This window comes from Triticum aestivum, chromosome 7B (genome assembly GCF_018294505.1).
Source record: "Triticum aestivum cultivar Chinese Spring chromosome 7B, IWGSC CS RefSeq v2.1, whole genome shotgun sequence".
In the NCBI taxonomy this organism is placed as follows: Eukaryota; Viridiplantae; Streptophyta; class Magnoliopsida; order Poales; family Poaceae; genus Triticum; species Triticum aestivum.
In genome coordinates this window covers 623,835,633-623,858,649 of record NC_057813.1, presented here as the reverse complement: position 1 = coordinate 623,858,649, position 23,017 = coordinate 623,835,633, and positions in this window count along the sequence as shown.

The following is a 23,017-nucleotide window of genomic DNA, read 5'->3' as shown; positions in this document are numbered from 1 at the left end:
GTAAACGGCGTCGGCGGCGATGGGCGCGCTCGGCTGTGGTGGGGAACGGCGAGAGAGGAGCGAAGAGGGGAGAGTGCGGTGTCCAAGGGTCGAGGGGAGGCCGGGGAGGCGGTTCAGGCGCAGCGGTGGCATGGGATGCAGGCAGGCAGGGAGGTGGCGTGTCGCCACGGCGCGCGCGTGCGCTGTCTCCCTCCTCTGCCTACTGGCAGAGGTAGAGGATGACTGGCATGGGCCTTGGTGGGCTAGGCCACCAGCTGGGCCAGCTAGGTGGGCTGCCAGGTAGGTCCAGGTGAGATTTCTCTCCTCTGTCTTTTATTTATTGTTTTCTATTTTGTTCTGTTTTGTTTTGGTTTAGGAAAAAATACTAAACCATTTTATAAAATCCTGAAAAAAATTATGTGGCTAGAACTAAAATATACCAACCCATATAAAATGTTCCAGTAAGTATTGGACATATATTATTTATATATCAAATATATATCCAATGCAAATAGCTATTTATTTAATTCAAAGGCCCAAAATAATTAACTCTGAGATACCAAAAATATTGTTTTGAGTTTTACCTCTTTGCAATATTTTCAGAAACTAAGAGGAGCATTTTCTTGGACTTCTTTGAGGAGATTTTAATGTTGATCATTTTTAGAAGGTTTCTGAGGCTTTGAAAATTCCTCACTTCAAATTTCATTTGAAATAAAACATGATGCTCACATGAGGTCTAGCCTAGTGCATTACCAGAAGCTAGGGATGTGACAACTCACCCCCACTAAACAAGAATCTCGTCTCGAGATTCTAGCGTAGGGTAAGATGAAGGGGGAACGCAAACTAGTATAATCTTCACGATCCAGGTTGCACTTCAAATGAACGTTGATTCGATCACCATCATTTGTCTCAAAGTCTTGCCTTGAGAAATCCTGCCAACATGACATGGAGGGAAGAAAGAGACTCTAGATGGGTCGATCTTCTCGAAGATCGAACAACTCACGGAATGAGACATAGGACCATCTCTCGGGTTGAGACACGAGATACACATCAAGAGGGGTGGAAAGAAACGGATGACGAAGGTTCACTAGGTAGACAACGATTCCACACCTAAGAAGGTGGTAAACGATTGTCCACGTAGCGAGGAGTTGAGTTGCCATGATATCACGACGAAACATCCTGGAGGAGGGTGATTCGTAGATTATTACCTTAAGTGGCAAAAAGAATTACCTTTGATATAGAGATCATTGAGACTCTCTATATCAGCCTAAGGCAAATCACAGCAATCGACTGGCGGGGTCGGTAGAATAGCATACTCGGACTTGGATGATGTGGATTACCTTGTTGAAGACAACGTAATGGATGAATTTGCTTATCACCGGAAATGGATGAGACCCATGGTAGAATGGCACATTGGCGGTGCAAGCTGGGAACAAAATGCAAATGCTGGGAATGATTCTGGTAACTGTGGAAGAACCCAACAATAGAGAGTGAATTCACTGTTTGAAAAGATCATAGCATTGCCGAGGAAACGGAGAGGAACCCCAGTTAGTGCCGAAGATAACACCTAGCGCTTGTGCGTGTTCTCAAGAACTTGAGCATTTCCACAATCATCAAGGTTTTACCAACATCCATGTCAAGGGTGCTGACAACACAACATACTACCATGATGAACAACGATGGACGATGTAGATGCATAGGAAGATAACATCAACTCAGATTTCACCCTAGCGAGGCCAAGGAAACAAAATCTGGATGATCGACCGAGAGACATTTAGCACTCCGCTTCTAATGTTCTCCTTAACGTGCTAGTGTAACCCATTCATAGATATGGTTTGCTAACTAGAACATCAAGTAAAGGTCGGACTTCGGGAGCAATAGAATCCATAAGGAACAGTTACGGAGGTAAATCCTACGAAATCCTTATGGGGAGGTGGCCAACTTCTCCAATCGAGATACTACAATAATAGGTCTCCTGGCGGGGTGTTTGGCCACGACATCCACCTTACCGGTTATCGAGGGACCAATATTATAGTTCTTGGGAAATGTTCCAACCATCATATCTGCCTGAGATTCAGATCTGGTTGGTGTCAGGATATTCCAGACCCATCGAGTCTAGGAAGGAAAACGAAAGTTTACAACACAAATCGACGAGATGACGTTGCGAGATTCTCGGGAAATGAACTACGATAGTAAGCTCCAAAGCATGAGCTGGTTCTGCTACAAACATGTGAACACGTTGTCCCAGACAAGCATGACCACGTGGTAGTCTTATAATAAAACACTACCGAGTTCAGGTGGGGAACCATCAACGAGGATATCAAAATCCTTGCATAAGGTATACTCTTAAGAAGGAACTTCTTCTCCTCGAACAAATCAATCAGTGGCTTGGTGTGCTAGGATATACATATGGAATGAAGATGATCAGTCTAACAGACCACAGAATTCTTCGCACGTGCATGACCGACTTGGGAAGATTCCAAAGGAGCAAAAACAAACTTTCTCGAATTCACGACGGCAACTTACATCAAAATGCATGTGAATCAAAGGAAGTCACTCCTTTCATCAAACAAGTACTTCATGAGCTAGCATGAAGAAAATGCTTTCAAAAGTTTCCAACACTAACTTAATGTTCAACAACATCATGGAGGAGATAAGGATGTTGTCAATGGACTCAACAACAACTCATCGGAATTTCCATATCACTGGACTTCCACCATCGTGTGAACACAGTGATAGCATTGGTCAGACCCAAAAGATATAATGGTGTATGCTCGAGGGATCAACCACGAGGAAGACAACATTACGAACATCGTTGGTTCTGACTTGATTTGATGATAGCCCACACTCAAATCAAAGGATTGATAAGACAATAGGTCCAGCAACTGATCACAGGGACCAATCGATGAAGATATCATCTTTCTTCAACACACACTACACAAGAATATCCCTTTGGAACGAACTAAGTCAGGCAAGCTTTTATCTTCCAACCCTCCAAGTTGTCGTTTAGCTTAACCAACTAGCTCAGGGATATCTAACACCGATTCTTGGAGAGAAGGTGGTTCACAAGAAACCAACTTGATCACGAGCTCAACATAGCGGTCAGGTGACAACCTGGTAATACTTCCGAGAAGATCTTCGGAAATCACGAACCACCGATATGTTACTAAGCTCGAGAACAATCTTGCTTTTCAGGGCAAGATGATATGATCAAATGAGCGAGGACTTGACAAAATCCTAACTCATCAATCAAAGAGTGCACCAGGAAATAAGGACTAGGTAGCACGATCAATCTTAGAATGGTGATTCAATAACCAACATACTAAGAATAAGATTATTGTCCATTAACTACCAAGCAATGGGGTTGCTAGGAGTATTGAGTTCACACATCATGATTCACTTGTCGGCACTCCGGCTGCAACAACACGGAACCGAGGAATGAAAAAGGATGGCGAGAAGTATCACTATGTCAAGAATTCACAAAAGGTGGTGCAATTCTCATGAAATTCCTGTCATAAAGAAGGTAATACTTCAGGGTAGAACAGACCAGAAGCTGGATTGTAACTTGATCTGCGGAACACAACTACTTTGACCCAGTCCTAAATATGGATGAGGTACTGGAGTTTTTTTCTCCTATTCATTCTGAAATAGAATGGCTTGGCGGACCACAAGGGTAATAGGCATCGACGAACGAATGCACGCATACTCTTGACTATCAATTGATAGACGAGGGTCAGAAGACAACTAAAGAGGGACAACTCAAAGGAACATACGATTTTCTGAGTTGTGGATGCATGGTTTAGCATGTCGAACGAATTCCACATATTTCTTCCGGATAACCCATGCAGAAAGGTAGAACTGGCAGAGTCACGATGTAGAATCGAGAACCCATTGAGAGCACTCTGATTGTGATCTTTCGATCAGCGAGGAACATCTGCCATAAGCGGTTCATAGTATTTGGAAGAAAGGAATACCACGAACATCGAGGACTAATGCAAAGGTTACTAATAACCTAAAGGAACGAGCAAAACTATCAACATGAAGCAAGTAGGGTGAATCTCGGGTTCAAAACCCAGGGATAGAATACCTACTACTAAATGGCATCACGGGATGCTTTCGATAATGACGGCCAGAGTCATCACACTAGAACATAAATCATGGCTAGACTACTAGATGATCCCCTGAGACACCTAGGGTCATAATAGTAACTCCAACATAATGTCAAGGCAATAGAATACCTCAACTCAACAATTAGTGTGATTGAGCTGGCATAAAGGAACATCGAAACCAGAGGGAAAGGATTTTGCAAATGCATCAGACTATTTAGAAACCTGGAATGACTCGGACAGCATAACGGCTGTAAATGCTCAGAAAAGATTTGAGACATTCACAAAAATGGTGGCATAACCACTCAGAAGCACAATATCAAGGTCTCGAGATCAACAATTAACATACAGAAGTAGTAGGAACTGAAACGAGGCTTAAGTCCAACAATCTTATAAGTCTACGGATTAGTAACACGTGATCCTGATAGAAAGAAGAGATAGCCTAGTTCTTAATCCCCGTAGGAAAGATAAGATGACTCAGATCAGAAGGCATAAGGTATAAGGAGTAAAAAGAGCCTTACGTTCCATCCCACAATCAATTCCCTTATATAACTAAAGAATTTCTAGACTCAACTTCGACCAGTTTGGCTTGGTAATCCTACAGGCAGTCAAGCTCTGATACCAACGCTGTCAGGACCCCGACTCAATGCCACATCGATCTAGCATGTAACACCTCATATCACTTTGCGGCCTCACGCACGGTATTCCCACGGGTGTCGCCTTACCTTTGCCCGGGACCGTTTGCGCCTTTTGGCACACGTATATGACAGTGTCGCTAGCATCCATATGATAAGGAGCCCGGGCTGACATGGCTAGTCGTAAACCCAAAGTGGCACAGACTTACAGGGACAGGCATCCATGACCCAGCATCGAACGTGTCGGTCATCAGCGAGTGAATCCAGGCTGTAGCACTGGGCTAGCAGGACTCCGGTGAACCGGGCTGTAGCGGGCTAACAGGACTCCGGTATTCATCGCGTGACATTTCCCCGAAGGGACAGACACAGGAACGAAGAAGGACACATGCCGGCCAGCCTAAGTGTTCCGGAGCAGTAGCAAGCTACCATGGCTCAGTGGAAACACTAGGAGACATTTCCCGGTAAGAGAGGCTACTAAAGATAAACAACTAGATGGTCAGATCCCACACATACCAAGCATTTCAATAACATACACACAATATGCTCGATATGTGCAAATACAACATGGCATCACAACATGACTCTACGACTCAAGTAGTTTATTCAATAGGCTCCGAGGAGCGAGATATTACAAACATGGGTCTCATGACCCAACAATCAGAGCATACAAGTCAAAGCACATGCGGAAGCTTAACATGTCTGAGTACAGACATCTATAAATGAAAAAGGCTGAGAAGCCTGACTATCTACCAGATCCTGCCGAGGGCACAAGATCGTAGCTGAGGTAACAAGCTAAACGTCGAAGTCCACGCGGAACTACTAGTGAGACTGAAGTCTCTCTGCAAAAACATAAAATAGGCAAACGTGAGTACAAATGTACCCAGCAAGACTTACATCAGAACTAACTACATATGCATCATTATCAACAAGGGGTGGTGGGGTTTAACTGCAGCAAGCCAGCTTTGACTCGGTGGCTATCCTGAACTACGACTGCAAGTAACTCTTTTGAGGTGGCGCACACGAGTCCACATATTCACCATATCAATACACCACTATGGATCCGCTCCCGTCTCCCTACGAGAACGCCATCCATAGCACTCACGCTTATCTTGCGTATTTTAGAGTATCCACTTTCACTTGTCTATGAACTATGCAAGGGGTCCAAGTTTCCATATCCGAGGAATCCGGCTATTCGAATAGATGATGTTAACCCTGCAGGGGTGTACTTCTTCACACACGCTTTCGCCACTTATCGCCCTGTACACGTCATGTACCTCGGCAACCTTCAAGCGGAAGCCGGGCGAGGGAGTCGGCCACGACCTGACTAACCGAACAAGTCTCTAGTCCAGGTTTATCGCCTATTCGGGTTCCATCCGCAAGGAGATCCGGCCGGGGTGTCGCTTACGGCCCCAAACGATGTGTGCAGGGTTCCCAAGCCCACCAACCGGGTGCCACTTGGTACACCGGGCCACTGTGCCTAGTCTGTCCCAAGCCCACCTGTACCGGGTGCCACTTGGTAGACTACTAACACTACCTACAAACACCAGAAACTAGTTGCAACTCCTGGACAGAGATCATGTTGATTAATAAGTCGAGAGGGCTTGGAGCGCCGGAGCCCAATGTGTGGTAGTAACTGATCATGGATCACAAACACAGAACTCAGTTCCTGAGGACGGCTGCAATGAGACAACCCACCATGTACTCCTACATGGCCTCTCACCGCTACCTTTACCAAATCGTGTTCACACACTTAGTTCACCCATAGTAGGACATGTTCACACGCCTCTGATTCATCCCCGATGAATCAGACCTGACTCAACTCTAAGCAGTAGCAGGCATGACAAACAAGCATGAATGAGTAGGCACATCAGGGCTCAAACAACTCCTACTCATGCTAGTGGGTTTCATCTATTTACTGTGGCAATGACAGGTCATGCAAAGGATAAAGGGTTCAGCTACCGCAGCAAGTATCAAATATGTCGTTGTTGTCCTAATGCAGTAAAAGAGAGCAGGAGCGAGAGAGTGGGATCTTATCGGAATGAACAAGGGGGTTTTGCTTGCCTGGCACTTCTGAAGATAACATTGAGTCTTCATCAGTGTCAACGATCACATCATCGGTATCACGTCTATCGAGAGGGGACAAATACCGGCAACACAGAAGGAACACAATCAATGCAATGCACAATATGATGCATGATCATGACATGGCAAAATGAATGTGTTTTGGGCTAATGCACCTAAAACCAGATTAAATGAAGTTGGTTTGAATCCAAGATTCAAATTCAAACTCCATATGTGGATTATTTAAATGCCATTAGTTGATTTGTGCCTAAACAGCAGCTATAAGTTGTTCTAACATGCATGAAAATGGTACAGATGGATTCCTTGAATTTTTCTGATAATTTTTCATATATAATTTATTTAATTTGGAGTTACGGTTAATTTTCTATGATTTATTGAAGTTTAGAATATTTCTGGAATTACCTGATTATTTTAAAATAAACTAAATTCCAGAAAAGGAATATTGCGTCAGCATGACGCCGGGGTGACGTCAGCAGGTCAAAGGCGTCGACCAGGTCAAACCTGACCAGTGGGGTCCACTGGTCAGTGACCCAGTCAACTAACCAAGTTAGTTAGCCCTAACTAACTTAGTTAGCCGGGCGGGGCCCGCATGTCAGTGGCCTATCTAATTAGCTAAGTTAATTAGCGCTAACTAATCTAACACTAATCAAGCAGGCGCCTGGGCCCACACGTCAGGGGGGTCAAACCCCGGGTCAACTCGCCGGAGTTGACCCGCGGCTCGTCGCCGGCGGAGCCAGAGACGGCGGAGGGGGTCGGAATTCCTCCTCCGGCGACCAAATCGGAGACTGAGGGGCTCTACGCGTAGCTGGTGTGTGCGCGCATCGAATCGTGGCATCCGTTCGTGCTGGGGAGGTCGGATTTGGCGACGGCGGCGAGCGGGGCGGCGGCCGGAGCACGGCGAGGTCGGGGTTGGCGCTAGGGGGCACGGCAGGTCGCACGGGTGGGCGCGCTCGGCTCCTGGAAGGGTGCTGAGCACGTTGCCGTGCTCGGGGGTTAGCTACGGTGGCTCTAGCCCCGTCTGTGTCATCGCCGGCGGCGAGGAACTGTCGGCTCCGACAGCCGGGGTGGTTAGAAGGCGCGGACGGCACGGGGAGAGAGGGGAAATGGACAGGGGCTCACGAGGGGTCGGGAGAGAAGCTCGGTGGGCTCGGGGAAGCCTCTGCAACGGCGAATTGACGACGGCGATCTCCGGGCACCGGAGATGAAGACGACGATGCTCCGGTCGACTGCGGCCTCCTCTGGCCGCGTGCGTCGCGTGTGTAGCTCCACGGGGTCAGGGCGGAGCTCAGGGATGCATAGAGGGAGCGAGGGGGTGGCTGTGGCCCCGGTAAACGGCGTCGGCGGCGATGGGCGCGCTCGGCTGTGGTGGGGAACGGCGAGAGAGGAGCGAAGAGGGGAGAGTGCGGTGTCCAGGGGTCGAGGGGAGGCCGGGGAGGCGGTTCAGGCGCCGCGGTGGCGTGGGATGCAGGCAGGCAGGGAGGTGGCGTGTCGCCACGGCGCGCGCGTGCGCTGTCTCCCTCCTCTGCCTACTGGCAGAGGTAGAGGATGACTGGCATGGGCCTTGGTGGGCTAGGCCACCAGCTGGGCCAGCTAGGTGGGCTGCCAGGTAGGTCCAGGTGAGATTTCTCTCCTCTGTCTTTTATTTATTGTTTTCTATTTTGTTCTGTTTTGTTTTGGTTTAGGAAAAAATACTAAACCATTTTATAAAATCCTGAAAATAATTATGTGGCTAGAACTAAAATATACCAACCCACATAAAATGTTCCAGTAAGTATTGGACATATATTATTTATATATCAAATATATATCCAATGCAAATAGCTATTTATTTAATTCAAAGGCCCAAAATAATTAACTCTGAGATACCAAAAATATTGTTTTGAGTTTTACCTCTTTGCAATATTTTCAGAAACTAAGAGGAGCATTTTCTTGGACTTCTTTGAGGAGATTTTAATGTTGATCATTTTTAGAAGGTTTCTGAGGCTTTGAAAATTCCTCACTTCAAATTTCATTTGAAATAAAACATGATGCTCACATGTGGTCTAGCCTAGTGCATTACCAGAAGCTAGGGATGTGACAGCTTAACTTTCATGAGCCCTTTCCAAAAGGGTGAATCAGTTTGTCTAACCGTGACCTGAGACAAAGTTTTGGTTTGAAGATACTTATTACGAAGGATTTGAGCCCAAGTGGCGTCAGTTCCTGAAGATAACTTCCACAACCACTTACTAAGAAGGCATCGGTTCTTAACCTCGAGATTTTCAATCCCCATACCCCCTTGGTCTTTCAGCCTACAAATGACATCCCACTTCGCTAACCGGTATTTTCTTTTTAGCTCATCTCCCTGCCAAAAGAAACGCGATCGATAGAAGTCCAGTCTTTTCCTTACACCAACTGGGACTTCAAAGAAAGACAAAAGAAACATGGGCATGCTCGTGAGCACCGAATTAATAAGAATTAAACGGCCTCCATATGACATGAGCTTACCCTTCCAACAACTTAGCTTTTTCTCGAATCGATCCTTGATACACTTCCATTCGTTGTTCGTAAGCCTACGGTGATGTATAGGAATTCCTAGGTATGTGAATGGCAGCTCCCCCGAACCACATCCAAACAATTGTTTGTAAGCTTCTTGTTCCTCCTTGGCTCTACCAAAACAGAACAACTCGCTTTTGTGGAAGTTAATTTTGAGCCCACTCAATTGCTCAAACAAACAAAGCAACAGCTTCATATTTCTTGCTTTTACCAAGTCATGCTCCATGAAGATGATAGTGTCATCAACGTACTGTAGGATGGAAATTCCTCCATCCACTAAATGAGGCACCAAGCCTCCTACTTGGCCAGCCTCCTTGGCTCTCTGTAACAGAACTGCCAACATGTCCACAACTATGTTGAACAGAATAGGGGACATCGGATCTCCTTGCCGCAAGCCCTTGTGTGTTTGGAAGTAATGACCAATGTCATCATTCACTTTAATGCCAACACTACCCTTTTGCGTGAACGATTCAATCTGGCTCCTCCATACGTCGTCGAACCCTTTCATACGCAAAGCTTGTTGCAGGAAAGGCCACTTAACTTTGTCGTACGCTTTCTCGAAATCCACTTTAAAATGACTCCATCGAGTTTCTTCGAGTGGATTTCATGGAGCGTTTCATGCAAAACCACCACCCCTTCTAGGATGTTTCTATCCGGCATGAAAGCTGTCTGGGATTGCTGCACCACAGAATGCGCAATCTGTGTGAGCCTATTAGTCCCAACCTTGGTAAAAATTTTGAAACTAACATTCAAAAGGCAGATAGGCCGAAACTGCTCAATCCTCAGAGCATCGGTCTTTTTTGGTAGCAACGTTATGGTTCCAAAGTTCAAGTGAAATAGTTGAAGCCGTCCAGCAAAAAGGTCATGAAACATGGGTAAAAGATCCCCCTTGATAATATGCCAGCATTTTTTATAAAACTCCGCCGGAAACCCATCCGGCCCGGGAGCCTTATTGTTCTCCATCTGAGAGATGGCATCGAAAACCTCCTTTTCCGTAAACGGCGCAACCAAAATAGCATTATCAGAAGCAGTTAGTTGAGGCACATCCTCAAACCTGGACTCATCGAGAGACACAGCGCTATCCTCCGGCGGTCCAAATAACTGCTTATAATATTCGGTGATGTAAAGCTTTAGATTATCGTGACCAACAATTGTGCCTTCATCTTGCTCGAGCTGGAAATTTTTTTTCTTTCTGTGTTTGCCATTCGCAATAAGGTGAAAGAATTGAGTGTTCGCATCCCCTTGGATTACTTTGCGAACCTTTGCTCTGAGCGCCCACTTCAGCTCTTCTTCGCGGAGGAGTTCCTTTAACCTCTTCTCCGCATCAAGCTTACAAGTCAATTCAGCAGACTGCAAAATTGTTGATTCAGCTTTAACATCTAGGGATTGTATAAGATCCAGGAGTCTGTCCTTCTCAATCTTATAAACTCCACTTAGGTGCTTTGCCCATCCCCGGAGAAAGCTCCTCAAATGCCTAATCTTATTCTGCCATCTCTCGACAGACGATCTTCCTCCAGTATCCGTAGCCCACTCCCTGGCTACGAGATCCAGAAAACCTTCTCGTTCAAACCACGCCGTTTCAAAAGAGAAGGTATTTTTGTTTCCCACAATCCTTGGCTCACCTGAGTCTACAAACAAAGGCGTGTGGTCCGAAATCCCGCGCGTGAGAGCCTGAACCGTGACGAGGGGGAACTTCTGTTCCCATTCGGCACTTGCTAGTACCCGATCCAACTTCTCATATGTCGGATTGGGTAAAGAGTTAGCCCAGGTGAATTGTCGACCAGAAAGCTCGATCTCTCTCAGATCCAAACTCTCAATGATGGTGTTAAACATAAAAGACCATCGGCCGTCAAAGTTATCATTATTCTTCTCATCCCTCCTCCTAATGATGTTGAAATCCCCCCCAACCAAAATGGGGAGTTGCTCAGATCCGCAAATACGAACCAGGTCGGCCAGAAATTCCGGTTTAAGCTCAGGTTGTGCGGCCCCATAGACCGCCACCAGAACCCAGTTAAACCCATCTACTTTAGACCGGACTCGAAATTTGACCGCGAAGTCACCCATAACAACGCTCCGGACTTCAAGGGAATCACATCTCACACCAAGCAAGATGCCACCGGACCTCCCTCTTGGAGGAAGACAATGCCAATCGAAATTATCCCTACCAGTTTCAGAGAGTGCAATGAAGTCTAACCGGTGCTCTAAAGATGCCTCCGCTAGAAACCTACGTTTAGCCAAGTCCTTAAGACCTCTGCTATTCCAGAATATTCCTTTCATAGGTCATCATGGAATTTTTTGGCAGTACGAATCCTAGCACTCCTACGTACCGCAGAAGCAGGGTACACCTTCCGCTTCCACTTACGTTTAGGAATGTTATTTCCCGCAACCCGGTCCTCATAACCGTGCTCCGGTTGTGCAAAAACTACATCGTCCACACAGGGTTCTTCCTCGTCCGACTCCGCAGACGGAGGAACAAGATCCGCACAGAAATTGTCAAGCACTCTTACCCCCAATGCATCAATCTCCGCATCATTCATAGGTCTTACTGCCGCTAGGTTTCTAATGGTTTCTAATGCCCGTTCTGCTTCCAAATCTAATAGATCGTTAACCGAGTTTGAAATTTCAGAATTATTATTCCCAAGCGACACCCCTACTTGGTTTGCATTGTTAATGATCTCATCCTTAGAGAAATGCAAAATGGAATTGGATAAATTTACTGACATACCGGTAGTGACCTCAACATAACGAAGCTTGGCCGCCCGCATAGCGCACCGCTGCTGCATATCATCCACCTCCGGAAGGTCCTGGAGACGAGAGCTCATCCGTCTCCCCTCGGAGACCGGGTCTGGGATCCCTCCGAAAGCAATTACCTCCTCCCGAGTAGCGGCACTCGGAGGGGGCCTGGACGAGGGAGACCTCCGAAGGTTGGGAGAGATGGCAGGGGGAGTGTGCGCCAGGGCCGCCTGCCCTAGTCCGTCCCCCCAGCTCTCGCCCTCGCAGCCGAGTACACCACTGGCTCGACCTCCATCGAAACTAGGGGGTCTGGGGCCACCTGCCCCGGACGCCTGCCTAGCGCCTCCGGCGACCCCTCGACAATCAAAGCTCCCGCGTGGCCATCATCCAGGGCCAGCTGCCCCAGAGATGGACCACCACCGCCGGATACTGGCGCCAAGGGTGTCGACACAGGCGACAAAGTAGCATGAGAGGGAGTCGGGGCCGCCTGCCCCGACGCCCCTCCCCTCGGAGAAGGAACCAAGCCGAGCTCATGCCGGCTGCACAAGGGCACCGATGGCCCTGGGAGCACCGGCGACCCCTGAGGCTCCACCGCGCCTACAACCGAATCACGGGTGCTGTCCGTAGGCCGGAGCGCCGGTCCAAAGTCCAAGACCGGGAGCGAGTGCTCAAAAGCATCGTCAGAGTCAACCCGATCACTCCACAGGCGAGGAGGGGCCGACGTCGGCTGAAAGGATCCAAACCGCAAAGTGTTATGAGGCCGAGACGAAGTTGGAGACGGCTCCACTCCGGATCCGCTCGCGGGCTCCTGAGCTATAGGACCCGATCCATTGGACTCCTGTCCAGCCTCCTCAGTCGATCCCCTGGAAGCACCAGCATCATCTCCCCCTTCGTGCATATCCACATCAGTACCAGCAGCCACCTCAGCAAACAACTCCGCATCCTCAAACTCGATCTCAAGGGGAAATACCTCTCCCCTATATGTCCAATTGACAACGTCCGGAACGTACTCTATGTCCAGAATACTGACTCGCAATCTGGCCACCCCCTGTGCTCGAGTAAACGCCATATCAACCTGTTCCGTTTTACCAACCATAATACCCAAACTAGCCACCACACGAACATCAGCCAGTGCCTCAGATGGTGCCCCAGAGAAGCGCAGCCACACCTATGTAAGAGGCTTCCCCTTAGGCTCAACTTTCTTCCATTCGTGAAACTCCAAAATACCATTGGTACCTGGCACCTTACACATCCCAAAGCTCAGCAAGCGCTGCAAGTCCTCCACTGAAGGAAACTCAACTCTGAACACTCTTTCTTCAACGGAGACAAGGTCCCACTGAAAATCACCCGGAGCCAATTCCTGAAGCCTCTGCACAATCTGAGCCTGTGAGACATCTCCCTGGGTGATCTTCACCAAACCAGTAGTGAGACACTGAGTAACAACTGGAATCTCCCTCGCAGCTGCGGACTCAAAAAACATCAGCTCAGCACAGTACACGCCGTACACTGTAAGAGCTGGAATCTGCTCCCTCAAAACAGGGCACTCCCCCGATGCATGTGCTGGCTTTCCACAGGACTCACAAAGCTGAGCCACGCATTCTGCAATGAAATGACCTTTCTCCCCGCACCAGTAACAAAGCATCCTCTCTTTCTTGCGAGCATACTTGGATGCCCGCTCTACATCAGCCCGGTCAGCAACCTCGGTATCCTTCGCAGTCCCAGGAACCTCAACATCGGCAAGCGCATTCACCACCTCCATCGCGTGGGGTGGTAGCTCATGGGGAACCTGTTCAGTCTCCATTGCCGCATCGGTAGGGCCATCAACCCTGGGTGGAGGCGGCCGGCGAAACCTCCCTCGGCCTCCACCACGACCACGGTATCCACGAGAACCACCTCTCTGTCTGTTATCCGGTCCTGAGGCCCCCTCAACAAAGCCTCCATCTGGCCCTAGAAACGGTCTCTCTGCAGACCCGTCACTCTGCCAAGCAAATCCACGGCCTCCTCCCGTGGAAGAGGATCCTCGATGCTGACCCGCACCATATGCATCATATCCGTCATCCCCCCACTTGCCTCGTGGTGGAGCATTTGGACCCCCATTGTTATTAACCTGTCCGGCCTGTGTCTGTGTCTGCCCAAGACGGTTCTGCGCCTGCCGAACGGCAAGATGAGGCGGGAGGGCACGTTGCTGACCACCTGAAGACACATGCACGGCCTCGGAAGACACTCCAGCACGGCCAGCAGAAGCTACTCCCGGCGCCAAGGGTCTGAGCCGGGCCGTACCCACCGCCGCCGTCACAACGGCATGCACCACCGGCGGGGGAGGCCGCTGCTCACCCCGGCCCGCAGCAGCCTTAGCTGAGGCCGTCGCATGGGGCCTTTGCCCGCCCCGCCCAGCCGGCAACGAAGCCGAGGCCCGGGCTCCCTGGGACGTGGGGCCTTGGTTGCCCGCCTGCTGCCTCAAAGGAAAAGGGGGAGCACCGCGGTGCTGCGTTGGAGGTGCTCCTCCCCGCCCCGCAGCAGCAGTGGCCGGCGCCGGTGGCCGCTGTCCGAGCGGAGGGGTGCCGCGACCCGACCCTTGCGCCGGCGGCGGAGCAGCTCCGCCTCTTCCCGCCGCGCCACTTGCAGCTGGAGGGGGTGCAGTCCCCCGGCCAGTCATAGGAATCAGCGGTGAGATCCTCCTCGCCCGGCGAACACCGCAGACTGGATACCCACGTCGCCCCGACTTACGAACCCTAACACCTCCCACCGACGGCGCAGGGAAGATACTGAAATATATTACTAAACTGCAGCTACAAAAATGATGGCCCAAGGTGCGTATTTGAGATTGCCAGCAAAAAATGCATCTAGTTGTAGAAATGACAATAATTTAATAGTTCACAAACCATATTTTATTGTTACAAAAATAGAGACAGCTAGTCCCATAAAGAGAACCAAATATGTTCTGTTCAGGTTTGGAAAGAAACTATGCTTACTGGGTTGTATGATTCTGACAAAACCACGTCCAACGCGGCATCACTTGCAGAGAGAGAGAGAGAGATGCCTTTGCTAGCTGCTCTGCCGACAACACTCTTCATCTGGAATTTCACAATCTCTTTCAGTTTGTCGCACAAAAGCAGCTCAAATACCACGATCTCACTAAATCTGTTGTGAAGCTCAGGCTTGAAGTGTTTCTGAACCTGCAAGAACAAATGTACATGGCATTCAGCATGCGTCTACTGAAGACTTCAAACCAACAGTCTCTTGTATACACAGACCTGGTGCATAACAAGGTCCCGTGTGGCTTTCATTGTGCCTTTTCCAGCCATTCCTGCTGTTAGGTGCTCCGCTCCTAGATTTGACATCATAGTGATGATGGTATTCATGAAATCTACGGTCCGGCCTTTGCCATCCGTCAACACACCATCATCCATAAGTTGAACAAAAATGTTCGACACCGACAGATCCGCCTTCTCCACCTCGTCAAAAAGGATAGCTAGCACTGTATGGACGTCTCCTGATTTTCTCCGTTAGTTGTCCATCGTCTTCATAGCCACCATAGCTTCAACAAGGTACAAACAAAGCAATTAGGATCAGCCAAATTATAGCATGATATGATAATGTAATGCAAAGTTAAAAAACATACACAAATTAAACCTGGAGCCTAGAGGTGTTCCAATGAGGCGCATCACAGACCCCTGTCAACATATTCAGACACGTCAGAGCGAACTAACACCTTCTCACTGTCAATTAGCTGCTCGGCCGGAGCTTTTGCAAGTTCTGTCTTTCCAACACGAGTCAAGCCTGAGAAGAGAAAAAAGCCTATAGATTGACCAGGCTGATCAAAGCCGGCTCTAGAACATAACACTGCCTGTGCGACCAGATTTACCGCTTCATCCTGGCCAACAAATCCCTCCCGCAGTTTGCTCGCTAGGTGGATTAGTCTATCCTTCGCCTCTTTGTCAAGCGCAGCGACAGGAATTCCAGTCCATCAGCTCACAACCTTCAAATAATAATGTTAGAATTTGCATGAAAAGCACATCTCAACGATCAAAACAGTACACAACTCTCATTAGGAAGAGAATGCCTACTTGCGCGACATGATTCAGGCAAACAGCTGCCTCCTTCACTGCATTTTCAGAGCTGCTCTGCACATTGTCCAGATTCTCTTCTTAGTCACCAACATGCACCATCGTTTTGGTTGCTGTGGCACATGCCTCATCAATCACAGGAAATTGACGACCTACAGACATCAATAAAATCAGTCAATTTACTCCAACATTCTTGCCACTCATGGGTGCAATTCGGCAGCAAGAAAACACTGCTCCATCAATTTACACATATGACACTAAAATGAATTTGTTTGACCCCGTAAACATGCTTTGTACATTAGTTAGATTATAAATCAAATGTATGTGATGCAACATGGGTACTCCACAGCAGTCTCATGATTGCCCCTCAATTGCACAGCAGAACAAATGAGCAGATCGTTTAATTACCATGTGAGCTACTGAACCATGACAAGAATGGACATCCGACCATATAATATTTAAAGATCATATATACCCCATTTACTTCCCTTCACGTTTCCTTATACTCCCTCCATTCCTAAAAATAAGTCTTTTTAGAGATTTCACTACGGACTACATACAAAGCAAAATGGATGAATCTACACTCTAAAATATGTCTATATACATCCGTATGTAGTTTGTATTGAAATCCTAGAAAGACTTATATTTAGAAACAGAGGGAGTACTTCCAAAGAAACTAGGTCTAGAAATAAAAGGAGCAAAATTAATTCCTCACGGATGATGTAGCGGCCAGCGAGCTGTGCGGCGGCTACAAGAGCGGCATCTTGGATTTCTAAGCCGTGGTGTTGTTCATACTGCTGCTTTAGCGCCGCAGCATGGCAATGGTGGCCTGCGTGCTCGAGCATGGCATCCCTCTCAATGTACTTGCGATGATCATCAAAAATCGTCGTGCCTCCTCAGCAGATACGAGCACAGGCCAACGCTGGCTTCAGCAAACAGCAAATAGGCAGCGTCCTGGCATCTCCCCCTCACTTAACCAGTGCCCAAAAGCATGTGAATCTCGGCGATAAATAGAACTATCTTGCCACCCGAAACCTCCGCCTGCTTTATCACGCCTTTTATACGTTCCTTGAACATGCCATTATGATGAAAATTCAGATTTTGGAGATCAGTAAGAGAATGGGAACGAATGGGAAGATTTTAATGTGAGTGGCATTATCATGTTGTAATTTTTTGCTGCATCCGACAACATTATATTTTTGTGTTGAAAATTTATAGATGGATGAGCATGATGATGGTCAGGAAAACAATTCGGAGGTCTCGAATGAAGACTACATTAGTCAGGTACGTAAGCGAAAAATTTTGTTGGCATGCAAATTGAATTCATTTTGTAATATTATGTGATAAGTAATTATGTATTTGTGTTGTATTTTTCAGTTCATTTCCGAATGTCATAATGCGTACGACTATTACGGTGAATCCGACGCGGAGACAGGCCTTAACGACGAATCATTAGATGCACCTGACTCTGGGGATTCGCAGCCGTCGGTCATCATGAGTGAGGTATTTGTGTAATCAATGTTCTATGGAAATAATGTTAAACCATAGAAAACTGTTTTCATGGCTATGTTTTGATTGTGTAGGTGACAGAAGATGATGGGGCAAAGAATGTCCAAGATACTGCCAGTGCAGATGATAAGAGGGATATGTTCATACAGATAATGGAAATGACTTTTAGGTCCCACGATGTTGCGTACGTATGATTTCTACAACAGCTATGCTAGAGTTAATGGTTTCAGCATTAGAAAGAATAAGGTCAGGTATAGCAAAACTGAGTCACATCATATGCGTTATAGGCGGTTTGTTTATTCCAGACAAGGGAAACGTGACAACAAGTTGCTAACCGAGGAAGGCCACAGCCGTAGGCTCAGAGCCGAGACACGCTGCTTTTGAGAAGCACACCTGACCGTCAAGCTTGACCAAAACCGTGGGGTTTGGTATGTTGAAAGTTTTGAGGACAAGCATAGCCATATGTTGGCAGGACCGGACGAGGTACCTTTTTTTTGATCCCACAGAAAAATCAAAGAGTACCAGAAGCATGAGATATTGTCCATGGGACCTGCAGGGATTAGAATTCACGACATGATGAATTCCTTCATTAGCAAACATGTATGGTATGGCGGTGTTGGTTTTACCAGGCGTGAAATATACAACCTTTGCACCAGGGAGAAGAGGAAGCTGCTTTTAAAAGGTGATGCTGCCACAGCCATAGACATCATGGCCAGTAGGAAATAGAGGGATCCTAACTTCTTTTTCGAGTACAAGCTAGATAAGGAAGGACACTTGAATAGAATGTTCTGGTGTGACTCCAAGTCTCGTCATGACTATGGTGATTTCTCCTGCCTCTGGTAGGTGGGCATTTTTTTTTGCAATTGACATGTGTTTTGATCTTCTTCAAAACACGTGCTAAATTTTACACATGCTCACTTGCATGCGATACACAATTTTTTTTTCAATTGACATGTGTTTTGATCTTCATCAAATCACCTAATAAATTTTACACATGCTCACTTACATGTAATACACATGGCTATTAATGGAATTTCAAAATAAATGAGGCCGTGGTGTATGAATTCTGCTCCCAGTCAAGTCATGCATGCATGCCATGGTCATGGTAGGGTGTGCATAAAATTTGCAATCATTTGGTGGGATCGGGAAAGAAAACCTCTTTCAGACTTGCCCTCTGAAAGACCCGAATGCTCCGGCTTGTACATGGTTTACATTTTCTTTGATAGCCATGTTTGCCACATGTAGGTCACCATGTGAAAGAAAATCTCGGTGATTTGGAGGTGGTGGAAAAAATGACATTTGTTCAAAAGATGGCTTAAGTTAGACCAAATGGTCCCTCCGGAATGCGGTGATTTTTTCGACCACCTCCAAATCACCTCAACTTTTGCACACATGACCTCTTGCACAAACAAAGCTAAGTTTCCAAGGTTTTATATTTTTAATTTTTTTTGAATTTATACTGCCCTATATACTGACTGATCAAAACATCGGTCTATACCTCAAGGGGGCATTGTAAAATATATTTTTCTAAATTTTCTTTGATAGCCATGTTTGGCACATGTGGGTCACCATGTAAAAGAAAATTTGGGTGATTTGGAGATGGTGGAAAAAATGACCTTTGTTCAAAAACTGACTTAAGATGGTCCCTCCGGAATGCGGTGATTTTTTCGACCACCTCCAAATCACCTCAACTTTTGCACACATGAACTCTTGCACAAATAAATCTAGGTTTCCAAGGTTTTATATTTATTTTGATTTTTTTGAATTTATACTTCCCTATAGACTGACTGGTCAAAACATCGGTCTATACCTCAAGGGGGCATTGTAAAAAAAATTCCAAATTTTATTTGATAGCCATGTTTGGCACATGTGGGTCACCATGTAAAAGAAAATTTGGGTGATTAGGAGGTGGTGCAAAAAATCACCATGTAAGTTAGACCAAATGGTCCCTGCAGAAGGCGGTGATTTTATCGACCACCTCCAAAATTTCCACTTTTTAAAATATATTTGAAATGGAAGATTCAATCTTGCTAACTTATGAACATTGACAAAAAAGATTTTCAAAATTTTCTATTTCTTATAATATATTTAAAATGGAAGTTTCAATCATGCTAACTTATGAACATTGAGAAAAAAGATTTTCAACATTTTCTAATTTTAAAAACTTATGAACATTGACAAAAAAGAATTTTCAACATTTTCTAATTTTGAAAATATATTTGAAATGGAATATTCAATCATGCTCACTTATGAACAATGACAAAAAAGGATTTTCAACATTTTCTAATTTTTATAATGTATTTTAAATGGAATATTCAATCATTCTAACTTAAGAACATTGACAAAAAATATTTTTCAACATTTTCTAAATTTTATAATATATTTGTAATGGAAGATTGATCATGCTAACTTATGAAAACCTCAAGTCCATGTTTTTCACTATCTATCCTATGTAGATAAGGCTAGTTCTTTGCACACACCATTACCAAGCACATGCCCACTATATGCAGCATGTCTCATCAGTCAAGCAACATTGAAGCACCTACTGTGATCATTGCAGCATCAGAATATAAACACTGGAACAAAGCATAGCTGACCTGCATCTAGACAGTTGATATACTTCATAGCCATACTAGATTAATTAAGTCTCTGCCATACTTAAGAGTCTGTCATACTACTTAAGAGTCTGCCATACTACTTAACAGTTCACAAACACTTCCACCTTCCAGATTCACAGTTCACAACCATACTAGCGCAAAAGTTGAACATCATCAACTATACTAATGATTAGTACCACTACCAGCTTCATAGAGGGTGACTAGATGGGACCCATAGCCTTCAGGAGGCCTGCATGCTTTGCGCTAACCTTCATGTCGCTCCCACTCGTCGTTAAACCGCGTGCATGCGACATAAGGTGCTCATACAGCCCATCCTTGGGAATTGGTTTAGTGGTGCAGTATGGGCACATGAACTTGCCCCAATTGTAGTACGCCGCCTTCCCCTTCTCCCTGATCTTGTTGGCTTCATGCTCAATGAAGGACTTGTGGTTCCACTCTTCCACCTCATCTCCAGAGTTGTATTGCACATACAAATGATTTGCATAAATACATACTTCCCATTTAGAGTAATGTAATTAACAAACATCAGATAATTGCCATTTACTAGAATTTAATGAAAAAACAAACATAATAGCCCATTTACAGCTAATTAATGCACAAACAGCAGAATAGTTCCATTTAGAAGAATTTAATGGACAAACAACAAAATAGTTCCATTTATATGCATTCATATATGGTTTCATGAAAAAACATCACACATATCCCATTTATAGCTAACTAATGCACAAACAACACAACTTTCAGAGGAATTAATTGAAAGTATAACAAAACTTTCCATTTTAGAATAATTTAATGGACAAACAACACAATATTTCCATTTATATGCATTCAGATATGGTTTCATGATCAAAGACCACAAATATGCCATTTAGAGCTAATTAATGACCAAACAACACAACTTTATGATATCAATGAATAAACTACATAACATTCCAATTTAGAGGCATTCATATAGGGCATCATCAACAAACAACATCTCACACAGATTAATAAACAGACAAAAAACAGCTTGGGGTTACCTCCTCGTCGTTGTCAGTATCATATGGGTCGTTGAACCCAGCGATGTCCATCTTCCTCTTGTTGCCAGCAGCTTCCTCATTCTGCAATATAAGTAATTAATTCAATTATACTACTAACTACATAACACATTATGCAAAGGTCAAGCAATCTGCAATGTGCTTCTAATAACCTAAAATGATACTTTGACCTAAAATTAAACTGTATCCAAAGGTCAAGCATTCTGCAATGATAGCTTGGTCAAACTAAAATTTTAGATCATACTGACTGTGGTCCTTCAAACTATAATGCCAGACTGGGCACCAACAATAATCTTGTGAGTGCTCAGGTCTGCCAATGGAGGTAGTACACTAGTAGAAAAGGGGCCAATGGTCCAGGCCGCTCCAGCCCATTAGTCCCGGTTCAATCCAGAACCGGGACCAATGGGGGCATCGGACCCGGTTTGTGAGCCCCGGGAGCCGGCCGGGCCACGTGGGCCATTGGTCCCGGTTCGTCTGAACCTATTGGTCCCGGTTGGTGGGACGAACTGGGACCAATGGGCCTCGCTCCTGGCCCAACACCATTGGTCCCGGTTGGTGGCTTGAACCGGGACCAATGGGCTGCCCATTAGTCCCGGTTCGAGCCGTCAACCGGGACTAAATGGTTGGTACCCGTTGCGACCAGAGTTTAGTCCCACCTCGCCAACCGAAGGGGAATCGGACCGGTTTATAAGCCCCTCCCTCTCTACCTTATTGAGCTCCTCTGAAAATGAAAATAAATGCCCTTATATAGGGAATTTAGCATAAATTCATATGGATTTCTCTTGAAATTCGTTATGAATTTAAGTTGAATTTCCTCTATAAGCGCATCTCTGCTCATTTCTGAGTAGTTTTTTATATAGTTTTTTTTCTTTTCCTGCTATATTTATTTTTTTCTTTTTATTTTTGAGTTGTAATAAGCCATTAAAAATAAGCATATATGCTCCTTTTTTAGTACAGTTAATCACAACTATTTTTTGCTTCTATTCATTTCTGAGTAGTTTTCTATAATTTTTTTCTTTTCTGTTATATTTATTCTTTTGTTTTTATTTCTGAGTTGTAATAAGTCATTAAAATAAGCATCTATGCTATTTTTTTAGTAAAGTTAATCAAAATTATTTTTTCTTCTATTTATTTCTGAGTGGTTTTTTATATTTTTTTTTCTGCTACATTTATTTTTTTTCTTTTTATTTCTGAGTTGTAATAAGCCATTAATAATAAGCATATATGCTCCTTTTTTAGTACAGTTAATCACAACTATTTTTTGCTTCTATTCATTTCTGAGTAGTTTTCTATATTTTTTTTCTTTTCTGTTATATTTATTCTTTTGTTTTTATTTTTGAGTTGTAATAAGTCATTAAAAATAAGCATCTATACTATTTTTTAGTAAAGTTAATCAAAATTATTTTTTCTTCTATTTATTTTTGAGTGGTTATATATATATATATATATTTTCTGGTACATTTATTTTTTTCTTTTTATTTCTGAGTTGTAATAAGTCATTAAAAATAAAAAAGAGGCGCAATGCTCGTTAATTTGCTTCAAGCCTTTCGGAATAGTGTCAACTGCACTGCACATAGCTCTGTGCAGTCTACCGTATTCCTCAAGGCTTGAAGCTAACCAACGTGCAGGAGCATTGAGCCTCTTCGTCATCGTCTCTGCACTCAGGGCTTATAAACAGCTGCGAGTGCCTCTCGCTTGGCGAGGTAGGACTAAAAAAAC